Raw genomic sequence first — 7770 nt, forward strand, 5'->3', positions numbered from 1 at the left:
AGTCTATGTGTTGGGCTTCTCAGAATGCTTTTCTGGTTACCTTCAGCTTGTGGCAGCCAGTGTGATCTTGGTACTTGTCTTTCTAGAGATAGGGGGATGGGCATTCTTAGTAGTTTAAGGTCTTGTGACCAGCAAGACTGCTCTAGGTCTTCTGCATGACTTCCGCCATCCCTGCTGGCACTCGGCCAAGGCCAAGTTCAGAGACACATGAGCTGGGAAGCCCATGTGGTGTGTGGCCGCCAGGTACCCCCCCCCCCCCGACCCCCAACACCTCTCACCACTGCCTCGGCCTGGGAATTGTCTAGCTGCTGTGGTGCTCTGTCCTGGCTTAGCTGTTAGCTTTAACCCAGTTGGGAGGAATGAAGCACAGAATTGTATTTGCACTGCTCTATTAACAACCCAATTACTGTGCCTGTAACCTTGTTAAGAGTCACCTTGTGAGAGGCAGTGGGCACTTAGGCCTCAGGAGAAAGCACCATGCGGGGGTGGGGGGTGGCAGGGAGAGGGGTGATGGCTGAAGGGTATGGGGTTTCTCTTTGAGGTGATGAAACTGTCCTAAGCCACAGGTGATTGTAGCCATACCTGTGAATATACTGAAACCCACTGAGTTGTATGCTTTAAATGGCTGAATGGTATGGTATCCGAATTATGCCTCGGATACCATTTTTCAAAGTGTGGTATTAGAGCCAGGACAGACCAGTTGATGAATGGGGGGAAACTGACATCACAGCAATTTTATTCTTTTGGCATATGACGTGACCTGTTGCTAAATACCCTAGTTTTCTTCACAGCCCTAGTTCCATGGGGTGGGGTAGGGGTGTGTGTATGAGGGTGGTTGGAAGGGGATGGACTTCAAAGTGTCAGGTGAACCTGAGTTTGAATCCCCATCTGGCTGTTGTTAGCTGGGTGGCCCTGGGCAAGTTGATTAACATCTCTGTGGTGGTTTCCTCGCCATAAAAAGGGACTGCTGCTGCTGCTAAGTCGCTTCAGTTGGGTTGTCATTTCCTTCTCCAATGCATGAAAGTGAAAAGTGAAAGTGAAGTCGCTCAGTCATGTCCAACTCTTAGCGACCCCATGGACTGCAGCCTACCAGGCTCCTCTGTCCATGGGATTTTCCAGGCAAGAGTACTGGAGTGGGGTGCCATTGCTTTCTCTGATAAAAAGGGACTAGGGGTACCTATGGAGAAGGCAATGGCAACCCACTCCAGTGTTCTTGCCTGGAGAATCCCAGAGACGGGGGAGCCTGGTGGGCTGCCATCTATGGGGTCGCACAGAGTTGGACACGACTGAAGCGACTTAGCAGCAGCAGCAGAGGTACCTATGTTATGGAGTCTTTTAAAAGAGCTTGGCAGGTGCAGCCATTTTCAGCATGTGACAGTCATATAGCAGGGGTATCAGGTGGAAGAGGTAGCATGGTCAGATGTCCTGATGTCTGTGAGCTGTGCTCAGTTAATGACTGTTCACTTGAATCCCCCTGCTGATGTCGTTGTTCACAATGGCAGAGGTCAGCTAATTTGCTGGACTTTCTGCTTCTGAATTTTTTTCTGCTTTAATCCACATGGTTTGAGTAGGTTGATGATAAGCTCTTGGATAACCCACTCATGTTCCCTGTTTCATGAAGCCTTCCCACTGGGTTGCTGCTCCCTTCACACTGATCCCTTAGCCCTTGAGGCACGCTGGTTCCAGCATTTATCAACTCATGCCATTTTAGTTATTTATACTTCTGTCCTGCCCATACACTGTGAGCAATGCAGGGCAGGGACCTCGGCTTTTCAGTTATGGGGCCCCGAGGCCCTAAGCACTGTGCCTGGCGCTAATGTTTGTTGAATGAATGCCCAATGGTTTTAAGTCTGGTGACAAATGAGATTGGAACTGGAAATACCAATTTAGGTACCATGTGCTGGAGGTTAGCAGTGGGTTTTCCTGGAGCAGTGTTTCTGTCCCAGCACCAGTTCAAAGAGCTGCACCCTGCCCCAGGATGGGGGAGCTGCCAGAGGACTGGGAGAGCTTCCCTCCTGCAAGGAAGCCGCTGGTGTGGGGTGGCTGGAGCTGTGAGGAGGGAGAGAGTGCCCTGGCCACACTGCAGAGCTGGTCTCATTACCTCATAGTCCTGCTGCTGTCAGTGTTCTTACTTGGTTCCTATAAACTTTGCACTAAGCAGCAGCTGTAGCCAGGACCCAGTTCTGATCCTCTGGGGAAGCCGAGATGGAGAGGCGGTGTGTGCAGTGGGTGACAAATGGACTCTGGAGGCTGACCCCTGGGGTTCATTCCTGCCCTGCCATGTGTCAGCTCCAGGGCACAGGGTATGTAGCATAAGCTCTCTGTGCCTCAGTTATCCCACCTGGAAAATGGAGGAAAATGAGGCAGAAGGAGAAAAGGGCGACAGAGGATGAGATGGTTGGATGGCATCACTGATTCAATGGACATGAATTTCGGTAAACTCCGGGAGATGGTGAAGGACAGGGAAGTCTGGCATGCTGTAGTCCATGGGGTCACAGAGAGTCGGATACGACTGGGCGACTGAACAGCGACAACAACAGTTACCCTCATAGGGCTATTTTCATGATTACACATAAAGTAAGCACTGTATAAATGCTTATTGAGCAGCCAGTGTTTGTTGGATTTACAAAAATAAAGAGGATGAGGCTTTTAAATTTTGCTATGATTGCCCCTCTAGCCAAGAGTGCTACATGGGGCTCTGGGACAAAGAAGAGAATTCTGTCATGCTACTTGATAGCAAGGCAAGGTACACAGTCGGCTTGCTTTGCTGAAACTCAAGTGTTTACTGCTTCTTAGTGGAAGAAAATATCCCCAAAAAAGGGCTTTGGTGACCAGGGTTTTATGCTGCCTAAACTTAGCTGCACATGCTCTGAAACAACTGCCATTAGTTTTAGAAAGCCTATCTTGGTATGGTCAAGTATGCTGAAATCATTTCTAGAAACATTTTTCGTCTTGCTCAGCCTTGTCCAGCCTTCATGTCCGTCACTGGACATGAAGGGCATTAAACCCTCAGTTCCTGATGCTGCCTGACCCCCAGCAAACCCCGTGATGAAGTGGCCAGCCTCCCTGCAGACCAGAGGGTGCTACTCTGGTGCACATACCTTTGTAAGGGTGTAATTGACCTAACTCAGCTGGCTGCAGAGCACAGTGAAATCTGTGTTGGGTTGACTTCTGAGAAATGGAATATTTACATCAGTAAACGACATGTCACATAACTGTCAACTTTTCGACTGAATTTTTTAAGTCAGTGCTTCTCTTTTGTTGTTGTTGTGTGGGGAGGGTGAGGGGAAGGTGGTATAGTTTTCTGAGTAGTGTGAGTTATTATCGTATGTCAAATAATTGAGGCTATTGTTGATATTGTCTTTGCTTTATTGGTGTTTTTCCATTAAGGACTTTCTAAACATGAGATTTTGGGAAGAGATTTTTAACCAATTCTGTTCTAAGGTCAGACTTAGATGTCTGTTTTTAACTTAACATTTTTGAATGAAAATGGGTAGTAATGTATATCCACTTAGCATAATTTTCCCTTGTATATTCTTTGGTCAATTACATATTTTCTGAGAAAATATTTTAGGGACACTGAGCCCTTGAAGGATTTGTTTTTGTCTCTTTTTATGGATTACTTTGAATCTTCTCTTTCCTGTAGTGTTTATATTTTTGATGTTGTTGCATAGGTTTTTTAAAACACTTTTTATTCAGGTATAAATATATATGTACACATAAAAGTGCACAAATTATAAGTGTGTATACCAATGGATTTTCACAAGTCATCATACCCATAACAGCTTAAAAATCAGAGTGTTGCTCAGAGCGTTCCTGGTGACCTCTTCCTTTCCCCTCTGCCCTGTCACTCGGTAGAGTCGTGCCGCCTCTTTATCTCACAAGAATTATACAGGATGTTCTTGTGGGCACATACATTTTTAAATGAGACAGGACTTCTTCCTTCTCACCTCAAGTTAAATTTTTCTTTTCTTCCTTCACTTTCAGTTCTTTGTCAAACTCTCGGAAGTAAGGTGCTTTGTGTTTGATGTTGACTTCTAGGGGATTACACTTGCATGTCTGAGTGCCCTGGTTCCTGGGAGGCAGCCGTGCTGCTGAGGTCGGGGCCCCTGCCTGTGTGCAGCCTGAGCCTGCGCCGGGTTTCCCTGCATGGCCCCCTGTCACACTGCTGTGCTGTAACGTGTGGAGGCGCAGAGAGAAGTGGCGTTCTACATGTAGGGGAAATGGAAGATTATGCCATGCGCATAAATCCCTGTCACGTTAACTCATGGCTCCTGAGATACAGCGTGGGTCTTTTTGCCCTTGTAAGTGGAAGGATCCTGAGTACAGGAAGAGATTCCAAGACGATCACATACAGTATAAGTTAGTTCATATGCAAGTTGATTTGAGGAGGGGGTGATATGACTTTTGTTCTCCGTCTCTCTGATTTTCCATGAATACCGAGATTTCTGTCTACTTTCTGAAAAAAAAAAAAAAGGAAGCTCTGCTGTGATGGTGCTAGCAGGCTCACAGCAGCGGTCTGGGAACCTGGTGCCTGTAGGGTGAATGCAGCATTGAAGGGGAATGGCCTTATCACGGCTGCAAGGAGTCAGCAGCCAACAGGAAATGATGAAATGTGCTGGGAGAATTCTGCTGGGAGCCGAGGTCAGACATACCAGCAGGGTCGGGAGGAGGCAGGTACGGAAGCGGATCTGCAAAGTTATGCAGGTGAAGCTCCTGCCTTTGACAAGAAAACGTGAGTGTGATATTTAGAACCTGCTTTTCCTTTAAAAGAGACCTTTTGAAAGTAAAATTTTCATTGATCTTTTTTTTTTTCTGAGTGATTGATGTACCAGAACTCTTACCTTTTAAGCACACCTTGTTTAGAGCTTCTTAATGGAAATGCTTACGCAGTTCAATATCAGCTGAAGAGTGTGGAGTGTTCTATCCAAAACACTTTGAGAAAATGTCAGAGTAAATGTTTGATTTTCTTGATGAATACATTTTGACTGAAACTAAATGAAGGTCTATGCTTTATAATTTCTACTCTGGTTTTAGAACATATGTGCATGCTTCATTTCAAAATAGATTAAATAATAAATAATAATTAAAGAGTAAATTAAAAACTTTTGCATGTTTTAGAAAGCTTGCATACCTCTAGCTATATGTTTTTCTTACTGAGTAGCTGAATGAATTACTTGAGTTAGCTGTTAATAAACCGTTGGTTTTTTCCCCCCTACTGTCAGGCATTATGTTTATCACATGCTGCCATTTCCTTTCTTAACAGCCAAATCTAACCTGCAAACATGTAACTGGGATGTGTGAGAGAAAATGAACAAATTAGCTTTTCCAGTTGACTATAATTGCTGTTTCATGACTGTCTTTTCCAGAATCCCATCAGCTTGTGGCTTGCTCCAAGGCCTCTCCTCCATCTTTCTCCTCATTAGTTCTTAATTTTCTTCTCAGCTGGACCCTATGCCCTTGTCCCTATCCATTGCTATCACTGGACACTTTGTTTTCATTTTTATTGGATAGTAAAATGTAAAAGTTTTATGGTTTCAGTAGCTGAGCAGCTTTACATACATATTTGTTTCTTATCTTGGAAGTCATATTCTGGAATTAAAATGAATTGACCCCCTCTCTCTTTCCTTTGTTTATGCAGTACTGAAATTCTAGTTAGAAGATTTTTTTTTTTAATTCCTGGTACCTAAGTGATTCATCACTAAGTGAATGTATTTATTGGGTTACCTATTGCTGTGAACATTAGAAAGGTGGTGTACTCTATTCTCCAAACGGTACCACGTTAGTGCAGTCTGTGCCGCGCAGAGAAGCATGTCTTCTTGTTAGGTCATTCCCAGTGTGAGGTATGTATTTCTAATACTTTCAGGATTGCGTATTTCCTATTTTCTAGAATCCTCCCCCACCCAACATACATTTCTCTCAGACCTTAATCAGGTTTTACCCTTGCTCTTAGAATATCTCCTCAAAACCCTTCTGTCTTCATAATGTGATATCTTACCTAATTCTAGGTGAATTTTAATGCTGCATTTATGAAAATAATAAACAAGTATCCTAGCTTCAAAATGAAGCATATCTTAGAGGCCTGAGATTTATGCCAGTAGTAAAAATGAGCTCCCCTCCCATACATTGTTAGTCTACTGTTTTGCTCACCCATATAATTCTATTATTTAGGAGGTGGCATAATTAAAAAGTGGGAACATGATCTTTAGAGTTGTAATAGCTCTTGAAGTTGTCACAGTCAGGCCCCTTTATTTTTTTAAACAAGGAATTAAGACCAAGAGATGAAATGCCCTGCTGACTTGTTCAAGGTCACTTGGCATGTTGGTGGCTGAGTGAGTCTGGACCCCAGGTCTCCCAATTTCTGGGCCATTGGCCTTTCCTTTATTTGCTTTCTCCATATATTATCTCAAGGTAAATTGGCCAGCGCTGGCTTTTTTCCTCTGATGAGTCTATTTTCAAATACTCAGTTTTTATTCAACAATTTCCCTGAGTACCATTTGGCATAGGTGCGCAACGCATTACCTCCAGCACAGTGTTGACATTATTCCCTCTGAGAGATTTTTCTTAAAAACAAAGAGTTCTCTATTTTATAAAGTTTTTCTTCCTCTCCCCTAAACTAGGTCTTACTCAATTGATAATGTTATAAGAAAACCTCATTATATGATTTTCTGCTAGATTAGAAATCCAAACTTAATAACATCATAATTAATTTAAAGAAATTGACTGAAGTACATGATTCTTCTTTGAAAAGAGGATTCTTCAGGATGTGAAAGGAGAACCCTGAACTCTAGGGGAGCTTTATGGCCCCTGGGAAGGAATACTGACAGCTCTGTCTTGCTGCCTCTCAGCCTGGAGTAACTGGGTTTGGGAATAGATACACTTTAAAACAATACATTAAATTGTAAGTAAAGTGGGTAATGATTGAATTTATAAAGATGAAATTTACCCACAACCTTCCAGAAACATTTAAAAATAGTCTCTCCTAAATATTGAATTTGGATCCTCTGAAATTCAAGTATGAGAATTAGATGCAAATAGAGGCATGCTGAGAACAGTGTGTGACTGTTCTCAGCCCTTGATGTGGCTCCCACTCTGCCCAGAGTCACCTTAAGATGCCCTGGAGAGGTTACAGAATAGCACTTATTTGTATTTTCTGAAGTATTTAGAGTATATGTTAGGGAGAATTTCTGAAACAGAAACACTATAGGGAAATAGGCATTTTCATAAATATTTTAACTGTACTTGAAATGGTAGTCGATAGCTTTATACCTGTCTTAATTTAGAAAACCTGGGAATGAAGTAAGTCACATGAGCACTGTTTTTCTGTACTGGGTCAGGGCTGTGTCTTCCCTTGTGTTCTGGTAGCCATCTTTTTGTCACTGTCCTGAAGAAGCTGCGGCTTGCAGTTGCTGAGCCAAATGACCACACTGCGGGGGTTAAAGAAAGGGTGAAGCCTGCTTCAGGGAGTGGTTTAGTTCACTTCTCCCATAATTTAGTTACCTTTCTTCCCCACTTCGCATTTTATATGTACTGTTACATTTTCAGTTCAGTTCAGTTCAGTCGCTCAGTCGTGTCCGACTCTTTGTGACTCCATGAATTGCAGCACGCCAGGCCTCCCTGTCCATCACAAACTCCCGGAGTTCACTCAGACTCACGTCCATCGAGTCAGTGATGCCATCCAGCCATCTCATCCTCTGGCGTCCCCTTCTCCTCCTGCCCCCAATCCCTCCCAGCATCAGAGTCTTTTCCAGTGAGTCAGCTCTTCGCATG

The 7770-nt window shown here is 43.8% G+C and overlaps 1 protein-coding gene across 1 annotated transcript in view; it reads left to right on the forward strand.

Moving 5' to 3' along the window:
- The first annotated feature begins 2475 nt into the window (after positions 1 to 2475).
- The window catches only part of PACSIN2 (protein kinase C and casein kinase substrate in neurons 2), a 70363-nt gene continuing 65068 nt past the window's right edge, over positions 2476 to 7770 (forward strand). Inside the window, exon 1 of the mRNA XM_010843644.1 lies at positions 2476 to 4735. The gene's annotated coding sequence lies outside the window, so the exon portion shown is untranslated. The remainder of the gene's footprint in view (positions 4736 to 7770) is intronic.

Source organism: Bison bison, unplaced genomic scaffold (assembly GCF_000754665.1).
Source record: "Bison bison bison isolate TAMUID 2011002044 unplaced genomic scaffold, Bison_UMD1.0 scf7180017864184, whole genome shotgun sequence".
NCBI lineage: Eukaryota > Metazoa > Chordata > Mammalia > Artiodactyla > Bovidae > Bison > Bison bison.